Source organism: Talpa occidentalis, unplaced genomic scaffold, assembly GCF_014898055.3.
Source record: "Talpa occidentalis isolate TD23 unplaced genomic scaffold, MPIMG_talOcc4v2.1 talOcc4.13, whole genome shotgun sequence".
Taxonomy (NCBI): Eukaryota; Metazoa; Chordata; class Mammalia; order Eulipotyphla; family Talpidae; genus Talpa; species Talpa occidentalis.
Window position 1 is genome coordinate 45,478,856 of NW_023601322.1, and position 22,545 is coordinate 45,501,400.

Genomic DNA, 22,545 nt, shown 5'->3' on the forward strand with positions numbered 1-22,545 from the left:
ATCTAGAGGCTTCCAATCCACTTTCACCAAGCACCATTAAATCCCCTGCATCAAAACTCAGATGTCATATCACCTCCTTTCCAGTCCTCCAGCAGTCTGCCTGGCAACCATCGCAGCCATGCACATGCTGATCACCATGCATCGCACACTGTATTCAGAGTAACAGTTGCTTGGGAGTCTCCACTGCTACACATGATCCTGAAGGCCACGGGCAGGCCTTTCACTGTCACTCTCTACTATATGTCTATCTTAAACTTAATTTGTCAAAAAGTGATCTCCTGAGCTTTCCCCTGAAACTGGGTGACCCCCAAATCTTCCCCCAATGATTAATCCATCTTTCCAGGGTCTCTGGCCAAAGAAAAACAGACTATCGAAAATTTTCATATACTCCACAGTAAGACCCTTAAGTGAATCCTGTAGCTTTGTCCTACCTAGAAGAATGATCCACAAACATTCCCCTGTTCTTTCACCTTGGCCAGTTCAGTTGACCTTTCCACAACCTCTTGGAAACAGCAGGACACTACCAACTAGTGCATTTGCACCCACTAGTCCTGGAATGCTTATTTCTCCTGGCTCATTTATGCCTTTGCTTGAATGCAATGTCTTACTAAAATCCTGCTGGTCAACGCATTCTACCACATATCCCTTTTTCTTGCTGTTTTTCTCCAATATATAAAATATTTGAATTATTTACTTTGCTTTTTATTTGCCTCCTCCCACTAGAAGCTTCAAGCCCTGTGAGGGCAGGGATTATTATGTTACATTCATAACCCCCATTTTCTACAATAGTGCTTGGCACAGAGGAGTGCTCCATGAATAGTTGTTAAATGAATGGACTTAGTTTTGGGTCTTCTGGTCCTTGAATACTGAGGGGCAAGCACGTAACAGGCACTCATTAGATCATGTATACTGAATTAAAACACTCGTCTGCTAAATTCTTGGAAAGCTACTTGAATTTGTGCTGTCTATTACTATGATTTTTTTTTAAGAAAAATGGCACTACAATTGACATGTTTATCAAAATGCTAAGAATCATTATTCATATAAGACAGCTCAACTGAGTGTAAAGAGCTTGGGCATTGGTGTCAGAGATATATCTCTGCCACCTATTAAGGATGTGTGTTTGGGCACGTGACCTCACAAATCTCAGGCTCTTCCTCTTTAAATGAGCTAACATCCACCTGAGAAGGCTGCTGGGAGGACTAGACATGAGCTCTGTAGAACATGTGGCATGCAGCAGATCCTCGTATTATTATAACCTTTATTATTTTTGTTTTTCTTATTAATTTACCATATTGCTTTTAAGAATTGCCCAAGTCGGACTAATTTAAAAGAAGCCTCGGTCCACTATGAAAGGCATGTCTAGGTACTTGAGCAGAAAAGCAAGGTCCTAGTTGTCTCTAGTGCCAAAACCTTGGAAATCAGAGGATTAGAGCTTGATCCTCCTGACATACTGCAGAGTCACAGATGTTTCCTCAACTGGGACAGATTCCATAGGGCATCTGCATCCACAGATAGCATCAGGGTCTCTACATCCTTGGCCTCAAGAATTGGCAGGACTCACTCTTCTCAAATCTTTCTTTACAGATGTCTCTCAAATGCCTGGAATCTGCACAGCAGTTTGGACATTGGACTGAAAAAGAGCAAGCCACAGTATACCCAGGGAACTCAAAGTAATTGTACACTAATACATTACCCCACCTCATACAGAATGCACTCACTCTCCACAGTTATCTAAAACAGGAGCATTCCATCCTATGTAAAATCTAAACAGCAAAAGTGTGTAGCACTTTAAAGAAGTCTGTGAAGTACTTTAAAGAAAGACCTGTTCACCCCACCTTCCTGCTCTGATGTCCCCTACAGCATCTCCATCATGAGGGGATCTGCCACCGACAGATTACTGCTGGTCTAAATTTGTAAAAAACACAAAGCACCGAAGGACTGAGCAAATAGCAGTGTGAGACCTGAGCATAATATAATCTGTCCTGCTTATACTTGGTTCTCAAAAATTTGGTCTGAGCTTGTCTTTTCCAAAGGGGATTAACAATTAAACTCAAAAGGACATTATTATTGAAGACATTATGAGATATGTTAATAAGCATCATTTATTACTTTTGTCAGCTGGCTTCAGTCTCTTACAAAGTGTAGGGTCAGAAAAACTTAACCAGTTACAAACCCTAGAAATCTAACACTGGAATGGAATTGAAGCTACAAGGTGGAGAGGGGGAGATGGAAAAATAAAGTGGGAAGGCGGTACATGGATGATAGAGAAGGCCATTGTTGCCTGAGTGGTGGGTGTGGTGTGGTGACATGCATCTGAAAGGTGTGATCTTATGCCCTTGAATCACAGTGTTTAAACCAATGTTACTCCAATAAAAAGGAAAGAGAAGAAACACATACATACTCTTATATGATGATGAGTATACTGTATACATCAAGTCTAATATTTCTGGTTAGAATATAAAATGAAAAAAAAAACAGAAAACAATAAACCATTAAAAAGTAACATATTCAAATTTCACTGTCACTTAACAGCTTTGTGAATTGCAGTAAGTTACTTAAACATTCTGAAAATCAATTTTCTTCAGTTATACAATGCATATAAAATACCTCTTATAATAAGTCATATATAATAAAATAATTAGGAAAATAACACACAAAGGGTAGCATTTAACATAGTATAGCAAACATAGGAGAAATTCAGTAGAGTCATTGCTCTCTTTACTGAGTCCTGGTTAGAATTTATTCCAATATTAGTGAGGGGGGAAACAATGAACAATTTGTTAAAAATGAAATGACATTTTGGGCTAAGAATTTTCTTAAAACTTAAAAAATAATACCTCCTCCTTTAGAGCTTTCCAGACAGTAAATATTGCTAGTGCTACTATAATCATAATTAATAAACCACATTAAGGGACAGACTCATCTCTCTCCTGGTCACTGTGTCAGAAAAATAACAGCAGCATACATCACTTCTGTGCATTTGTCATTTCAAATAACATGCTTACATGAATGCCACTGAAAACCTGAGCTTGGGAGATAATTATCTTATCCCAGGACTTTCTCAGGAGAGAGATAAGGAAAAAGAGTTCAGACAAAGGTTACATGGGACAATGATGCACTTCATTAGCCAAGAAGACAATGAAAATAAATTTTCTGGGTATCAGGGAACCACAACTATAAAATCATAATTACTAGGGCTTAATCCTTATCTAATCCTATAAATATTTTGTCTTCCTCATTCAGCTTCCAAAAGCCATCATAAAACAAAAGAAAACAGACTACTTTCTAAGTTAAGTTCTCCCATTGGTGATGGGGTAAAAAGAGAACTATTAACTACAGTATAATTTTTATATTAACTTTGTCCAATGCAGAAGACAGACCTCCCACTGAAATATTTTCCTTTTATTCTAAATCTTTTGCAAAGCATTCCTACTTCCATTTGTTTTCTCCACATTCTCTCTCATTCTCTGTCAACATGTATCTGCTTCTTATGTATAATTGCACCTAATAGGAATCACAGCTATTTTATGTCTTTTACCTAAGTCTGATAGCAATACTAGGAACAGTTAAGCAAAGATTACACATGAATATAGAAAAGTACACTGTGCTGAATTGTGAGAACAAAGATGCTATTTCTAGGTTCTGAATCAACACCATCAGTCTTTTTTAATTTTTAAAAATTTATTTATTTATACAAGCACTGGATACAGTCAGAAGCACGGGAGGGTGAGAGAATTCACCAGAGCCAGAGCAGGGAACAGAACAGGCAGACTGACGAAATACACTGCTGAGGGGAGTAGCGGGCAGCAGGAGAGGTCTGTGCGCCATGTGGGACCCTTGCCCGTGGCCAGTGATCGAACCAGCGCTGCAGAGGCTGCAGGTAGCTTTGCAGCCCAGTGCTCAACCACTGCGCCACCAAGGGAGGCCCAACACCAAAAGTCTTAACTACTGAGCCGTCTCTTGGTGAAGGGCTATAGAGACCAACCTACAAAAGGCCAGACTTTGGAGTCCAGTCAGGCAAAGACACTTGAAGATAACAAAAGTGACAATTTTCATAATCACACACCAGCATGCTGAGACGTTTTTCATAAACATTCCAACTGATCTTGCATTTGCCTGAGAGTATGCTTTAACAGCAAGGAGAATTTTGCTCAAGATTTCACTGTCAGTTGCTAAGACACTCAAGGAAGTTGAAGAGGAAGCCCAGGTGCAAGAGGGCCTCCCCTGGTCTAAAGAGCCCCTCTCCTGACCTCCACGGTGAGCACTCATTTTCTGCAGGTGAAGAGTGTGCCTTAAAGGACCACACCAGAGGTCTTTCTGGTGGTCTAGGGACTAAGTCTCAGCACTATCAACCAAGATAAGTCCCTGGCCAGGGAGCTAACCCACATACGGCCCCGCAGACCTCTCCGGTCTTGCCCGCTGCTCCCCTCAGCAGTGTATTTCAGTAAATCTGCCTGTTCTGCTCCCCACTCTGTCTCTGGTGAATCCTCTAAGCCCCTGTACCTCTGGCCTGTACCCCAGTTCTTCTACTCAAAATTAAAAAAAAAAAAAGGACCACACCAATGTGCCCATTTCCAGTGACACATGAGCACTAGCTCGCCCTTAGGAGCCATCATCTGCAGCTGCCAGGAGCTGCAGGGATCTGAGGAAAGAGAGTTAAATGTGGTAGGAAGAGAAAAATGGTTGGAAATGTAAATTGGAGTGAAGACATTAATCTTCCTATTTCACGGTTTGCTATGTTAGAATCACACTAATCTAAAAGGAATCAAAGGAGATCAAAAAGTTAAGTCTGCAGGCCCTTAAACCAGAAGTAGTGGCTCACACAAAACAACCATGGAATCGGCCTCAAATTGCTCTGCTTGCCTTCTTTTCAAAGCAATTGAAGTACATTTCTACTAATAAGATTCTTGTTGTTTTGCTATTATTCTGGTTTTATTTTTGATCTATAATCTAATTCTCTTCATAATCACCCTTCCTTTATAACCATTCACTCATTTAATCTATAAGTAACATTTATATACTAGGTGTTGGGACCCTAAGATATAAGACTCATACCTCCTTTTGATCTGGCATACTTTCAGTTTTTACCACTGAATGTTACACACTGCAATCAATGAAACAGCTAAATACAAACAATGGACTAACAGCCAACCATCAACCTAGATGGAGGTCAGGTGGGTACCTGCTCCCCTGGAAAATATACACTCACCCCATAATGACAGGGGCTAGGGAGAAGACGATCAGGTAAGACACTAAGCATGGTATAGTAGGAAATCTGCACACATATATTGTGCATGGCCTGTTTGTTCTGAGTTAATTTTCCAGACCAAGGACATGTCTGGAGGAGGGCAGGGAGCCAGCACTATCTGAAGACCAGTCTCAGCAGAGTAGGACGAGCCTGAGGCCAGGAGTCCAGGAGGGCCAGAGGTCTGAGGGCTGAGTATTACGGCTCCTGACAGCGTGAAGGCCTGCTCACTGCTGAACTGTCTTTGTTCAACTCATATAAAAAGGCAGCTGGAAATGAAATGTTAAAGTGGTTTCTTTAGGGCATTAACCCCTCGTCTTCCAGTTTGGTGCTGTCTGATAAAAGCGCACCTCAAAGATCCAATTCCTGTCTCGACTTTATTGGCATTCAGTAGTGACAGGTGGCCTGAATTCTGGTATTCTGGTTACAATACTTCAGATCTGGTCTTTTAATACGGAAGTCAGGGAACACTGGTATTGGGATATTGGCTTAAAAATATACTTGAGGGCTTATACTTCTGAAAAAGAACTCTTTTTCATACCAGGAAAGTCATTCATGTGATAGGACAGATATGCACTGTATGTGTTATAAAGCTAGCACTGTGGGCTGAGGGGATACCTACGTCCCAAGATACCTACGGCTCTACCAAAGGACCCCATATCACGTAGTCCAGGGAGGGACATGCTTTGACACACTATTCTTAGTAATAGTGATATGGCTACCTTTCCTCCTTAAGGACCCAGGGCAAACACCATCCCTTACACTAAGCCAGACGTCTAGGCATTGGGGACCGCCACGTGGACTCAGGAGCAGTGACTGGCATCTTAGCACACTAGCCAAATGCCCTGCAACTACTCACTCTAACCGTCACAGGCTCTACTTTAGCAGGAAGTAAGCAATTTTTAGTTCACTATTTCAGTGCCTAGCACACAGTTCTTGTATTTGTTCAGTAAATGCATACTGAGAAAAATTAAACTAGTAATTGTTTTATATTCAAGTATCCCCATCACCCTCAAATTTGACTGGTAAAAATTATTAAATTAATATAAGTATTTTTGCACTATTCACTTAGGAGAAAAATAAATGAGAAATAAAAAGCCATTGCAGATATCAATTTAAAATGCTTAAAAAATTAAATATTTGAAATAGCCATACTTGTACAGTGTTCCTTTATTTAAGTGGGAAACAATGGTGGTCAGCATTCCAGAAGTTAGAAAAGCTATGACATGATAAAAGTACAAAGAATGGAGTAGTCTATTTTGACCAAAGATATTCATTCCCAATAAACCCAGAACAGAAAATGGATGTTCACCCCTTGGGCCTCTTACTTCTTATCTACAGTGGACATTCTGGTGAGTCTGATACACACTAGGACTTCTATTACAAGAAGAGGAAAAAGAGGAGGTGTGAAATTCAAGTGAATTTATTCAATGTCTCTCTATTAAAATAGTTAAAGGAATTTTCTTTTAATAGTTGTGGTTTTTTTTTTAATGTGTATCCAGCTTTCCCTTATTTAGAGAGCTAAGAAATGGTTCCAATTTTTGGTTTTCCCATCATAGAAAAAAGGGAACTTGGCTTTGGCCCAGATTTATGTGGGTTTTTTTTTGTTGTTGTTGTTGTTTTTAAAGATTTATTTATTTATTTATACAAGAACCGGGGTACAGGCCAGAGGCAGGGGAGGGTGAGAGGAGTCACCAGACACAGAGCGGGGAACAGAATAGGCAGACTGACGAAATACACTGCTGAAGAGAGCAGCGGGCGAGACAGGAGAGGTCTGCCGTGCCCTGTGGGACCCTCGGCCAGCAGGGCGGCCAGGATCGAACCCGCGCTGCAGAGGCTACAGACAGCTTCACGGTGTGGTGCTTAACCACCTGCACCACCAGGGGAGGCCCCAGATTTATGTGCTTTTTAAGCAAAGAATATAGCAAAATCAAGATAATTTTTGATCAAGTATATAATCTGTATTTCACAACACTAAACTGAAGCTTTTTAGAGTCTCTTTTCTTTCCTACATTTATTTACCACCTAAAACATTAAATAATTTTCAAAGTGGTGACTGCAAGTGTTTACTTTTCAAGACCTCTTAACATCCTAACCCTCCAGATACAAACAGAATGGATTTCTGCTTGGGTAGAAATGTATGCCAGGGAGAGGGCTGACAAAGAGACCCATCTTTCTAGAGACTAAGAATGTAAGAACATTAACCTACACCCAAATGATTTTTAAAAATTTTCTGAAAAAACAGTATCTGAGAATATCAATAAGACAAGGTGGAATTAGAACTTTCTGATAAAAATTCAGCAATGCAAGAAAATAGGTACAGATGAGACATAAGAATTAGAAAACAATTATACTGGCTCTATTGACAAATTGGTTGTTCCTTCAACTAACACAGCACAATGTGTTAATACCAGGACATAATGATGAACAAAAAGGGGCAGGGATATAAATTCCCACCCTTAAAGATCTCATTGCCTAGAGAGAACACAGACAAGCAAACAGTTCCAACAACAGAGCTGCCAGATGCCATGAGATGGGAAAGCCCTGGTGCCTTCAAGAGACCAGGGCAGGCACTTGCTCTGGTAGACTGGGGAGAGCTCCTTTCAAGAGAAAATGAAGTAAGAGATACAACAATTATAGCCAGGGGAAGAAAAAGCATGGGTTTGATGGGCAGAGGAGGCTAAACAGGGAATCAGGAATCAGATTACAAATGAAACTCATCCACACATATCAGGAGCAATTTAGCAACCCATATCAGGGCAATTTAGAAATTTTAAGTCTTGGAGTAGGAAATGAGCTCCAATCGGTGTGTCAGCCACATAGTACTAGGTAGTGAGAATGGATTACAGAGAAGGGGGGCTTGAAAGTTCAGAAAACAAGAGGAACAAGGAATATATTGTGATGATTCAAATGATAAGGGTATGAATAATCATAAGGAAATGGAAATGGGGAAAAGAACAGGGGATAGGGAGAATGGGTACTTAACTTTACCAACTACCTCCACCAGTTACAACTCTCACCATAAACCACATTTCCCACTCCCAAAATAACCTAGTTCAAAAGTGGACGAGGGGCCTCCTGGTGGCGCAAGGGGTTAAGACACAACCTATGAAGCAATCTGCAGTCACTGAAGCACAAGTTCGATCCCGGGCCAGGGAGCTACCCACATGGTGCAGCAGACCTCTCCTGTCTTGCCCACTGCTCCCCTCAGCATTATATTTCAGTCAGTCCGCCTGTTCTGTTCCCCACTCTGCCTCTGGTGAATCCTCTCTTCCCCCATACCTCTGGCCTGCACCCGAGTTCTTGTATGCATAAATAAATAAATCTTTGAAACAATTGTTTAAAAAAATAAATAAAAGTGGATGGCTATGGGCCTCCTTGGTGGCGCAGGGGTTAAAGACAGCTCTATCAAGCTATTGCCAGACACTGCAGCATGAGTATGATCCCCTGCCAGCCAGGGAGCAACCCATATGGCGCAGCAGACCTCGCCTGCCTCGCCTGTTGCTCCCCTCAGCAGTGTATTTCAGTAGATTCACCTGTTCTGCTCCCCACTCTGTTTCTGGTGAATCCTCTCACCCACCCGCACCTCTGGCTTACACCCCAGTTCTTGTATGCATAAATAAATTTTAAAAAGTGGATGAATATGCAAATGCAGGTACAGGTAAATCCTACAGTTCTCCACTTCCAAATAGCTGACCTGGCTATGCCCCACTTATAAAGGGACAAAACTGTATTGCGTAGGGAGGGAAACCACATAAAGTGGATGAGGGAAAGGGCATGGAGCTGGGCACTTGAGCACAGGTAGACAGTGTGTGCACTTCTGGCTGGGGAACATGCCTGCATGGTTAACAATGCTCCTTCCCAGGGATTTCTGGTTCTCTTCTTTCTACACATATAGATTACACATCCTTGTCAGCCAGGATCCTCAGTTATTACAAGTAAAGACCCCTTAATATCACAATGTGCGTATAGCTTAAGCAAGAGTGAGTCTTTATTCTTTCACATTGCAGAGATCTGGGGTTGTCATAGCAGCATAACCTCATCTATCCTAATTGACTGAGCTGAGGCATACAGACCCAGTGTAATAAAAACAGAAAATCAGGTATGTTTGTGTTGAATCTGAAGGACCTAGCAAAAAAGGAAAGGATAGGATGATCACATTAAATTGAAGGTGGCAGCTTAGAAAATCGACAGACTTTTTCCTCTACGACTATGTCAGGAAACTACTCACACCATTCACTGGTTTCCATTTATTATGGAGACACTACAACACTGGGAATGAATATAAACCTACAGTCAGACTGTCAGTTGGGGGGCAACCTGTTCCATGATTAATTAGCTATGCAACTTTGGGTAAGTTACTTAACCTCTCTGAATCTTAGTTTAGTAAATAGAGATAGTAAACATATTTGCACATGTTACTAGCATATGTGGATCAAATGAGATTCATTTAATTCATACAGTCTGGCACACAAAGGTACACATTAAGTACTCAAATATTAATCACCATTTCAGAAGATAAAAATCATATAGCAAGGCTGAAGTTGCATTTTCAAACTTCAAATTCACTTCAGCAAAAAAAGTAATAATGACTTTGGTTTGGTTAATAATGAAGCAAAGTCATAATTATAAGGTTGCAAAAGTGGAAGAAAATGAGCATTTTCCTCAGCGCGTCTTGTGTATTAAATTACAACTCTTAACAGTGACATAGCTGACATCAACCCTTATGCAATGATTATTTCAGTATGAAGCACTTCTTCTTCCTTCCTGCCCCAACCTAACTGAAACAGAATGCCAGAACAGCTGTTCACATAGTACACTCCTCACCACTGATTATGGTGTGAGGCTCCTTTTCCCTTACAGGATAAAGGAAGAAGAAAAGTTAAGTTGGTATACATTTCTAAATCTGAAGCCAATCACAAATATAGGGTCTTGCAATATTATAGGAGTCATTTGAAAGCAATCAAAATAGGTCACATAGTAACTGGTAGGTTCTATGAGATTACTCTTGAAATCCATTTTCCTTCTCCATTTATACATAAGCATTATTATCCAACTGCAATATATATATATGCATATGTATATATACACATATATACTTTTTATTTCCAAAACAGTTTTCTCTACTTTAAAAGTATACAATATCACAGATTTCCATCTATGATAAAGAAGCTTTTGAGATCATAAAAAAAAAAAAAACATGGTCACAAACTTAACTTTATTTGCATGGTATACTATTAACAAAAATATACATTTTATTTTCATGAAGAAATGTCAAAATATTAATGAAAGTTACAAAGAAATGTTTTTTTTTTCATGAAGAAATGTCAAAATACTAATGAAAGTTACAAAGAAACAATATATTTTCTTAAGGAAATGCCATTTGAGAAGCATATTCATTCAGGAGGAATCATTAGCACTTTCTTGGTATTACTTTGGTGCTTGAGGGTTGTGTTTTAAAACAGACTTAATATTTCTCACACCATATGTTTCTAAAGAGAAGGTGGGATTTCGTTTGCCCTAGAATCCATTAGTGCAGACATGGCACAGCTGCACCCAAAATATTCTGATTTTCCAAATGATAGATATGCAATATTTATTTCCTATGCTATTTGTAAATCAACATGCACTGAAGAGTCAAAGTTTTCTCAAACGCACAATTCTGAACTATAGGAGGAATGAATATTGTACTCTTCCTCCTGGGTCTTTTAGAATCAACACTATTACAAGGACTGTCCATTAATTAATTATTACCAACACTAAGTCGGGTGATTTTCACAAGTGTCCAAAACCAACATATGCTGGAGAGGACACTTTGTTTTTATTCTATATGCACCCTGGTTCACTGGTGTCCAAAGCAAACAGCTGTCATTTACATGCAGGCCTTCTGCTAACACTTTCTGTAATTCCTAAGGGGCTTCCCAGACTATAATTAGACTTTTGCAGCTGCCACAGTGTACACTGCTGGGTGGAACTGAGAGTTTTTGCTTTACAACACTGCCTAAGAAAGTGCTTTTCAAGATGGTATTTCTGGAATAACACAGTTTGGGACTCAGTTTTGAATTCTTCGACCATTTGCTAAGATCAAATCTGTTCTACAAGCCAGATCTGCATTGGAAAGGACTCTGACCTAGTCTCATGAGTAGGCAATTGAAGTAAACATTAAAAAATGGGGAAGTAACAGAACAATACTAGAAACTTGCTAAAACTCTAAGTTGCCATAACATCAGTATTAAACCTGTTAAAACAGCTCCCTTGGCCTTTTACATAATACTCCAAAGAGAGAACAGGGAAAAATCTCACCCTGATTTAAAATTCCCAAGGTCAATAAATCCAGAAAAGATAGCATGTAAGTCAAAGATAGTCGCAGTCATACAATTAAAGAGGAAGTAAGCTTCCAGTTGGAAAAAGTTTGAGTTCAAGAAAACAAGAACACTTTAAGACGAGAGCACCATCCACCACCCTTCTGATTCTGGGCCAAGTACTCATAAGAAACAAATACACAGGAGCGGATTTTCTCAATAGAGAAGGAATGGCTGAAATTGAGAGGGAGGTCTGTGCTTTATTTCCCTGACTAGAAAAAAAAAAATCTACTACTATAATGAACTGAAACTCAAGTGCTCCTCCTGAGAAGTCAGATATTCTAAGAGCTTGTAATTGAGGCAGGGTCTTCAGGTGGGTGAGAACCTTTTGCCAACAAGCCCTCCAGGTGCTGATATGCCTTTGGTCAATGGACAACACTCGGAGCCCCCCATCCTGGGGCAGAATCCTCAAGTCTACCAATGTATTCCTCCTGGGCAGCTCACCCCCGGCCATGCCTGAGACTTACCCTACCAGCTTCTCCAACTTGAAAGGAGATAAAAAGTAAGCCAACAGTTTACCATTTATACACAAAAGCACAGTATATTGTTTTGGGAAGAACCTACATCTAGTACTTGAGAGCTTATTCACTAACACATGATGTTAAGTGCATATGATTTAAAAACCTCAACATACTGTAACACCCTTTAAACTTTAAAATTTAAATATTTTACTATGTAATTTATATTGTAATAAAAACTGAAATTTAAGTATGAAAAAAAAAAGTAAGCCCAAGGGCTCATTCTTTTTGTGGGTCTTTGCAGTGCAAAAGTTGAGGCAAAATTAAGAGGATACTTAAAGGAAATACTGAAGACATCATTGCGAAGACAAATCCCTCCCCCAAAGAGGAAGATCCCACATTACTTATCTCTGCTTAGTGAAGGAAGCCAACTGTGGTTCATTCTATTGACCAGAGAGTGAGAATTTCTCAAGACAGATCACATGGTCACAGAGGAAGCATATGCCTGCGCTGCCTCCTGACACTGTGGTTTCCCACATAAATTTTCAAGAAACTAAGCTTTATTCTTTTTCCTTCCAGCACCAAAAGAAGGTTTTAAAATCATCTTCATTAACTGTTTTGGATCTATAGACACAAGAGTCTTGGTGATACAAGAGTGTCTCAAAGCTCAATCCTTCAAGTTCTGCTCTTCACCTACACTCAGTATTTGAGGATAGATGAGTCCTATGGCTTATGGCTCTAGAGATTGTCTCCAGGTCCCTTACCTGGGTCACTAGAATGAGCTCTTCTTAACTGATCTCCTTGGTCCTCCTTACCCCTCCCCATAGATGCTAAACTTTACTAGTCTTCTAGAGTTCATCTCTTGAAATATAGGGTCAGGTTATGGGGTTCTTCTGATCAGACCCCCAATAGCTTCCCACTGTACTCAGGGAAGCCAAAGCTGAGCTACATGGAACCTCATTTCTTCTCTGATCTCACCTCCTGCTACTTTCCCTCTTTCTGCTCAGCGACACAGGTTGCCTTGCAGCTGCGTCCCCAGGGCCATCCCCATTCTACCTGGGATGCTCCTCCTGCAGACACCCCTGGCTCTTCCTCATATCCCTTTCAGGGCTTTACTAACATACATCTTCCTCAACATGCTCTGAAATTCCAACCTGGCCTTCCTTTTCCTCTCCCCTATTTTATTTTGCTTTTTCCCTGTTCTATTTCAATTCCCAGAATAATGCCTCCTGGCTCTCTGCGACAGACACCCATAAACACCTGTCAAATGAGTGAATGAGTTAGCAACATATTTTGAATGCTATTTCTTAACAGTTTCATTATTATTTTTTAATTAAGCTGTTTTATTTTTAATTGAGATAATATTTGGCTACCTCTATCGGCTATTAACAACATAGTGTACTCATCATCAAATCGCCCATAATCCATCATCATAGTCCATTGTGCTTCCTTCCCTGTTTGTGCTTACTGCCCCTCCCCCTCCTTGGTGCTTCAGTTCTGCAGTTAGCTATCAAGAGTTAGCTTTTAAGCTTGCTTTTACCTGACTTTTAGTTACTTTATATTCTACATATAACTGATACCATGCAATGTTTATCTTTCTCCTTCTGACTTATTTCACTTAGCATGATCTCTTCTATCTCCATCCATGTTGTCTCAAATAGCATGAGTTTATCTTTTTTGATTCCTGAGTAATATTCCACACACACACACAAGATCTTCTTGGCACTTAGGCTGTTTCCATAATTTAGCTATAGTAAATGACACTGCAATAAACACAAGAGTGAAAGCTTCAACAGTTCCATTATTAGATGGATGAAATTATTTGCTTGTGTTTAATACCAGTCTCCCCTGCAGGGATATAAACACTTATATAATCAGTCTCTTCCTGATGGAGGAAGACTTAAGTTCTCCCTAGTCTTCCATTCTTAGAAATGATACCACAGCAAACATCCTCCTACAAGGACGTAAATCTGTAGATAAAAAGGAGTATTGAAAAGAAAAAGATTTGATCTTTTCCTTTTGATACAAATATCTTGGAAGTTAACAAAAAGCAGCTCACTAAAAAGTGTCTGAAACCGTTTGCTTGGCAAATTAGCCAGCAAGCTGCTCGGCAAAGACCTTGGCTCAGATGTGTGTCAAGTGACGCCCCGCAGTGAATTATTACGAAAAAATTATAGGCTTGATAAGAGAGAAAAATTGCAGGGAAAGGACTTAAGCTATGTGTTGAAGAGAGGAAAACATGACTGAAACAATGGCAACAATTCCTCAACAGTTGTTTTTTGGAGAAAGCATTCAACAAACACAAGCTTCCCAGCAAACAGCACGCACATGCCACAGGGCTGTGGTGGCTGCTGGCAGAGAGGGAGCAGGAACACATGTGGTGTCTGCAGAAGACTGGTGTTCAGGTAAGGGAGGAAAACCCATTCTGATGACACTCTCTCCTCCTGGCCCACATCTGTTACTCCCGACATGACCATCTCATTTCTGGTATTTTCGCCTTTTCAAAAATTCTCAGGGAAAATAGTCACTCCATTGTCACCTGTAACTGAGAATGACCACACCTCAACACATTAAGTGTCAAGTGATTTTTCAAAAAAGAGGTTGGTTCTTCTTAAACTGCTGGACTCCTTTTTTCAAAAGAAGGTGCTGAAGCCACCAGCTCCAAGCCGTCCCTGAGGGAACTCGGCCTGTGTCCACACCCTCAGGACCTTTGCCAGAGGGACCGGTGAGATCAACTTACTTTTGATGGTCAAGTCTGTCCCACCCACAGGACAGGCTTTGTCTTCCCTTAGAAAGGATTTACTTTCTGTCATTTGAAGCAGAGTCAGCTGAAAAATCATTGAAAAATGATTTACTTTCTGTAAAGGATTTTTACAAGTTTACAAGTAAAAGGGTCCACCTTTGTAGAACAGAAACATTTACTCCTTTTAATGTGAAACAATTGTTTACAGTTACAGTATAATAATGATATAACCAATGTTTATCTGTAGCCATAAATGGTGATCCAGTTTAAACAAAGAAAGGATTTACTTTCTGTCATTTGAAGCAGAGTCAGCTGAAAAATCAGTTTCCTCTGGTAGTTAATCCAGTTTTGTTGTTTTGAGGTTTTTTTTCAGTTTTCAAAAAATACTAGAATGACAAATATCATTATGTGGAAAGTGTTATATAAAATCTGAAATGCCTGCGTGGTTCAAAGGAGTAAATGCTACTCAGTAATGGGAGTGTTTTTTCTTTTGAGGCAAGTCAAGGCTGTTTTCATGGTATAATGTGCATTTTCTCCTTTATAGTTGAACTTCACGATACACTAATAATAATACTTGTAATCAACACCATTTCAAAGGTGTCAAACAAGAAAAAAGAAATACAATTCAAGGAGAAAGTAATCAAGGCCAAATAAACTAGGTCAGTAGATTAATTTCTGAGTGTGTACACTGGACATGTTTCTGAGTCATAGAGCACTAATCTGGAAGGAACAATCGAGCTGCCCACCACAGAGTTGAGAGGCGGGACCAAGTCAGCATGGGTAAGCACCTCCCCGTGAGAAAGTTCTGGTTAAAAAGGTCTAAACAGTATGTTTTTTTATACAAATATTATTTTGTTAAGATTAATGCCAATCAAATTAGAAATGAGATAAACTGTTTCTCTACCTAAAATACTTTCCAAGAATTTAAGCCCAATGTTTTTATAATCAGAATGCTACTTTGAGAGCAAGAAAAACACCTAAAAATTGATGTGTAAGAGCTGATTAATAATAAAAGAGGTAGTAACACTTTGAATTAGTTGTCCCGTAACGATGTTACATAAAATAACACTTGTACTTACTGACATCTATTATTTGGGAGAACAAAATTAGAAAATATTGCACTAATTAACTTTGGTTTAATTTCTCTGTCAAGCAACATTATCCGTGCACCCCTAATTCACCTCCCAGAGTAAAAAATATAAAGCTCAAACATCCAAATCTTAGGGACAGGGGATAATACCTACGTAACAAAGGTATTGTGGGCTTAGAGGAACAAAAATCAGATTGGAACATAAATTCCAGGTGCGTGGAGAATTTTTTTTTTTTTTTGTTAACTGCTATGTAGAAAAGTCCAGCACATAACAGGTCTTCAAGAAATGTTTGGTGAATAACTGGATGAATGTAAAATTACTAACTCAGATGACACTCAAAATATTCTTGCTATAACTTAGTCATAAAATACTGAAACATTTACAACTAGTCTCAACATTAGCCATAAAATTTTTAATTGAAATATACAATAAATATCAACAGTTAACATTTTAACTGGTAGCAAGAATGCAATTAAACATTACCAGACAATGCAGCTGAGTAGTTTGTTTACAAGTAAAAGGGTCCACCTTTGTAGAACAGAAACATTTACTCCTTTTAATGTGAAACAATTGTTTACAGTTACAGTATAATAATGATATAACCAATGTTTATCTGTAGCCATAAATGGTGATCCAGTTTAAACACAGTATTTATTGTGCAAGGTACGCGAAATAGACTATCTTTTAGAGACTACACATTTCATATTGTTCTCAGTTTCAAAAATACCTAAGTGCTATATTGTCAGCCATTCACCATAAAATTTCATTCGAGTTCAAAACCCTTCAGAGCATACCCATATAAAGAACAGCAAAAGAAAAGGTAAATAACTGAACTTGCTCTTAAAAGCAAAAACAGACAATTATAAATCAGAGACATACTGCGGGGGAGGAAGAAGAAGAGGGATCAGAGGGAGGGAGGGAGGAGCACAGGGGACTGAGGTGATGGTGCACGGGTGCATTGGTGAAGGAAGCTCTATGGGGACTACACCTGAGAGGGTGGGGGGAAGCAAATATTGTTTAAAAATGAACAATGATGTAAAAAAATTAATAAAAAGGGCATCCTAATTGAGGTCAAATCTTAAACAATGAAACTTAACAGTGTGAAGCAACAGACACAAATCAATGAATTTCCCGTTTTCCAACAACACACCACAAAACATATTATACAGACTATGTTTTAATGTCAAAAGAGAAATAGTATTAAGGACTAAACATCAAAAACATCATAGGTTTAGAAAACAGAGATATATAGAATGGGTAATCCCCATTAAACTCTTTCCTAAGAACAGGTGTGTGTATATAACTCAGGGCCACCAATGCCATGGAAGCAATAGTTTCCATACTTTAGCTTTTATAAACTGGTAAGTTTACATTATTGATTGTGAAATGGTGTTGGATATGGCAACGGAACCAAAAATTATCCATAATGTTATCCAAACAGAAGCTACTCAAGTAAATCCCTTTAAGTCTTCTTTTGATTCTAGGCCACCAAGATTCCTCTTAATGAATTCTCCTTTTTTCTTCCTCAAACTATTTAGGTAGGTTTTTGTACACTGAAACAATAAATCAGCACTCCAATCAGAAACAGGTGGATACTATAAAACTAATATAAATTACATACATTCTTGTTGCAAAATAAAATGTAACTTGTCTCCTCTTAAAATTCTAAAACATAATCCAATTTTTTTTTAAAGATTTATTTATTTATTTATACAAGCACTGGGTACAGTCAGAAGTGCGGGAGGGTGAGAGCATTCACCAGAGCCAGAGCGGGGAGCAGAGCAGGCAGAAGGACCGAAGTACACTGCTGAGGGGAGCAGCGGGCGGCAGGAGAGGTCTGCGCGCCATGTGGGACCCTCCTCCGGTGGCCGGGGAGCAGCTGGGGATCGAACTGGCGCCGCAGAGGCTGCGGGCAGCTTCGCAACCCAGCGCTCAACCGCTGCGCCACAGGGGAGGCCCCATAATCCAATTTTAAAAAAAAACTTTAGTATCTGTTGGGATAAACACATTATTAATCTTTTTTTTAAGAAGGCTTGTCGGGCCTCCCCGGTGGCGCAGCAGTTGAGCGCTGGGTTGCGAAGCTGCCCGCGGCCTCTGCGGCGCCGGTTCGATCCCCGGCTGCTCACCAGCCACCGGAGGAGGATCCCACATGGTGCGCAGACCTCTCCTGCCACCCGCTGCTCCCCTCAGCAGCGTACTTCAGTCCTTCTGCCTGCTCTGCTCCCCACTCTGGCTCTGGTGAATTCTCTCACCCTCCCGCGCTTCTGACTGTACCCAGTGCATGTATAAACAAAACAAACAAATATAATAAATAAATAAAAACATGCCTCTATTAAAAAAAAAAAAAGAAGGCTTGTCCACGATCATGTCCTTAGTACTTACTTTGGTTTTAAAAAATTGCTTCTTTTCCTAAAAAAGATTTTTAAAAGTATGTTTAAAATGTCCTACAATTTTAAATATATATTTTAAACATATGATTTACATGCATATATGTATAAGTATGCGAGTGAGCGTGTGCATGCACGTGCACACAGACATATACCTATATGTTCCTTTAGAATATTCATTTAATTCTCACAACCAACCTGCGAAGTGGTACTATTATCATACTCAGTTGCAAAAACTGAAGCATGAAGAGGCTATTAGACTTTCCTCTGGCCATGCAGAGTGTAACAGCTGGGTTCTCAACACTGTTTTATACTCTTAACAACTGCTTTCTTGCTTTTCTTCATTAACAAATATAAATATATATTTCCATTGGTCATTTTCAGAAAACAGGACAGCTCTGGAGACCTTTGCTAAAACATAATCTCACATCGCTTCTTCACATCATGCTCTGTGGGCCAAGCAAGAAGACCACATTCTATCTCAACCACTCAAGAAGTTAAGGCTGCCTTGACCTTTGCTCCATGGGAGAGTCCCAGGGGAGAATTTGTTGATGGAGACTGGATCACACTCCAGGAGTGGAGGAGAATGACGGGCAAGGTCACCGGTCTACCATGTGGCCATGAAGTAGGTGCCTTGTATGGACAGCTCCAAATCATCACAAGAAACCAGTGAGAGGCAGTTCTCCATAGTTCCCAGCAAAACAAGAAAGGAGGATATGCAGTCAGGCTGAAAGGCCTACAATAAAAGCTAACACTGCTTATTCAGCTTATTTCAGGTTTTCACTTTTTATCATTCATTGCAGAAAACACAGCTTTAATAAAGATAGGTTATACAAAAATGAGAAAAGTCAAATAACAAAAACTCCAGCAGCCCTCCCTGCTTTCCTTACAGGTGCTCCCAGCTGTGCCTAAGCTGTGTGGGACTTGTACTAGGAGGACAGCATAGGACCAGACAGCCAAAGCCATGGTAAATTTCTCCAAGGGGGATCCCATGGCCTTGGAGAACTTCCACATGGATCAGCACTGTTTGATGAACTGGCATTTTGAAATCAACTCTATAATATGTAATATCAATAACGACCCTTACAGTAACACAATGTGGTCAACTGTACTACAATTCACGTTCTGTATGTGCACTTAGTGTGCATATATAACAAACTCAATGAGACTAGTATTATTAGCCACAGTTTACAGGCAAAGAAGATGAGATTAAGAAACACTGCACTGTTGGTAAAAACTAATGGAGCCGAGATAAAAATGCAGAGATTATATAATATATAAAGATAACTTACTGCACGTCACAAATCAGATCTAAAACTTTCACAAAGACTATAATAATAAACATTACATCATATTATAATCATACTACATATGTATGATTATTAAATAGAAATGATTATGTATGTGCATGACAATATAAAACATACTAAGCAAAAAATTGCAAGTATCTTCTCGGAATGTAAAGATCTGAGGAGAATGATTGTAGAGGGCACAGGCCTCTGGACTTGTTAGAGAATATCTAGACTATCTAATTTAGTATCTTCTCTACCAATCACTTTCCCTTTATTAGGCAGATGCATTAAAACCACTGCAGTGTCCTGAGTACCTCTTCCAAGAAGATATCATCTGCAGGAGAAACAGTCAATGCATATTTAATGCTTAAGAGGATTATAACGATGCTTGTATTGCTATAGTAATGTTTTTCAACCTCATCTTCTTTTCGGTATCAGACAAAAGAACACCAAGAAACATGCCTGCTCTATCAGCAATTCCATTTCACTGGAAAGTCATAAAAATAATTATCTCTGTCATTACAACCTCTTTAAAAAGTGCTTCAAAACATCAAACTTGCTGATCCAGGTCTGGGAATACTGACGGCTGTTGCTCAAGAATGATAGCTTCAAATTGAGTAATGGGTGTTATCAGACAACCTCAATCAGTGAAGCCAGATACAAATGGATCCTAAGAGGCAGAGCACTGCATGCCTAAGTCAAACCTCTTTGTGTGGGCCCTCAATGGCAGTTCATGAGGAATGATCAGTTATTAGGGAATGTCTAAGCTGATATCGTCTTTACCACTCAATCATCTCCCCATTATCAACCACACACATTCAATTCATCATACTGATCCTAGAGCCTCACCCCAAACAAGTTACTGTTGGCATCAGGAAGAAAGGAATACAATTGAAAACATATTTAATAATAAAGAGTGATCATTCATTTTCACCCATGTTTACTGAGTACCTGGAACTACATAATGACAAATTCCAGATCCCAACCCTCTGGAAGTCTAGATGTGCTACTCAGTTTCAGAAAAACATTTAATTTTTTATACAGAAATAAAGTAGCATCAAAAGCTTTCTTTTGGATAAGTCTTCAACTAAGTTGTAAATGATTTTGTCATTAGGAAAACACAAATATCTATCATTAAACCTTATAGTAATGTCCAACAGTAGCCCCAATAACAAATTATTATTCATTTTTCTCTAATTAGAATGCACACCTAATTAAAATCTCAATTTACCTACTTGGTGTTGAACTGAAGAGATCAGAATAAAAACCTGTACTTTGATTTTCCCAGCACTGAATACAAAGAGTGAAGATGAGAGGTATACAAATTACTTCTCAAATTACAAGACCATGGAATATTCATTGGATTAAAAAAAAAAACCACATGTTTATACCTTAGACTGTGCTAAAAATGGAAGGGAAAAAGGAGTGCAGACCAGATGGTATGTCTGAGAAAGTACTGACAACATAGAGGTGCTAATTCTTGAGGAGGGGGGGAGTACTACACTCTAAGGAGAGTAAAGAATTCCAGGTCCCAATAAATTGCAAGTGACAGGAACTCAACTGTCACCTGGGAAGCATGGCTGAACTCACTACTTAGTGCAGTGAGTCTCTATTAGGCACATGCATCAGCAGCAAATTTTCTATGTCCCCACAAGATTCAGCAGGAGGTAAAAGAAAATTCCTGTCATCAGGAGTCTCATTTTTTAAGGTTGTAGTTTCAACCCAAAGTTAAATGACTTAACAAAACCATATCCACTAAATGCAATGTTGAAGTCTGGTCTAGCATTCTCCATCATAAGCCCTTAGGATTGCTTCACATTATATTTTAAACAACACCCTCATTTAAATCTTTACTGAGCACCTATAATGTGTTAGCCTGTCCTAAGAGCTGGGGTCAGCACTGGTGAACGGAACAGACAGGAGTCCTGTCCTCACCTGCGGCTATTCTGGTTGGGGGAGGAACACAATAAACTTAACTAAGTAAAATAGGTAGTCAGAGTAAGACTCATAAGCAGGGAAGGGGGCTAGAGCATGCTGGATGGGGTGAGATGTGGTAGGGACAAGGTGCAGGCTGTCTGAAAATGCTGAGGGAGGTTCCAGACTGAGGAGACAGCAAGCACCATGCTGCTGAGGTGGAAGCATGACCCGGTTCAAGGATCAGTACGGAAGCCTTGAACCAGTCTTCACTAATAAAGTATGTACTGTGGAAGACTACGGATGTCAATATACATGATCTCAAATAATGCCAAAAGAAAAAAGCAAGCTGTGGATGGAAATACACAGCACACCATTTAAAGCTTACTGAATGCAAAGGTCAAGAAAAAGGCAAACTTGCAAGCTGACCACAGATCTGAGGCACACATTGGGGAGGTCAAAACAAAGGAGGAAGAGAACAAGGGACTGTGGTGATGGATCACAGGTGCTATGGTGATGGGAGAACTAATGGGATTACACCTGAGGGGAGAAATCAGACACTGTCCAAAAATGAACAATGATGTAAGAAAATTTGATGAATAAATAAACAAAAGAAAATTATTGGGCATAAATCAATGACAGAGCCCAGAGAGAAAGAGATTCAGTCCAAGCTCTCAGGAGACCCATAGTCAGGTAAGGAGAGAGACAAGGAAACAGAGTCTATCAGAAGAGGGTGACGGGTGCTATAGCTGTGGAGTATGCAGCTGGTTAGTGAGCAGAGAGGAGGGGCACCCCTGTGAGAGTAAGGGGTGGTGTCACTTGATATCAGTCTGGAAGGAGGAGGAGATAAGTAGGTTACTGACCTAGGTAAGTTAATAAGAAAAGAAATTTGTCGCAACTCCAAGAGCCAGCATGCATGTAGGGAGGAGCAGAAAAATGCTGTGTGTGTGTGTGTAAAACAAATTTTAAAATATAAAGCTTATTGAATGTTAAAAACAATACAACTGAATAATAAAGTAGTGTTGTAGAAGGGAATAAAAGCATTTTATA

General features: G+C 39.6%; 1 protein-coding gene across 13 annotated transcripts in view; it reads right to left on the minus strand.

The window, feature by feature from the left end:
* The window catches only part of EPB41L3 (erythrocyte membrane protein band 4.1 like 3), a 189,345-nt gene that overhangs the window by 121,823 nt on the left and 44,977 nt on the right, over positions 1-22,545 (minus strand). The window lies entirely within an intron of this gene.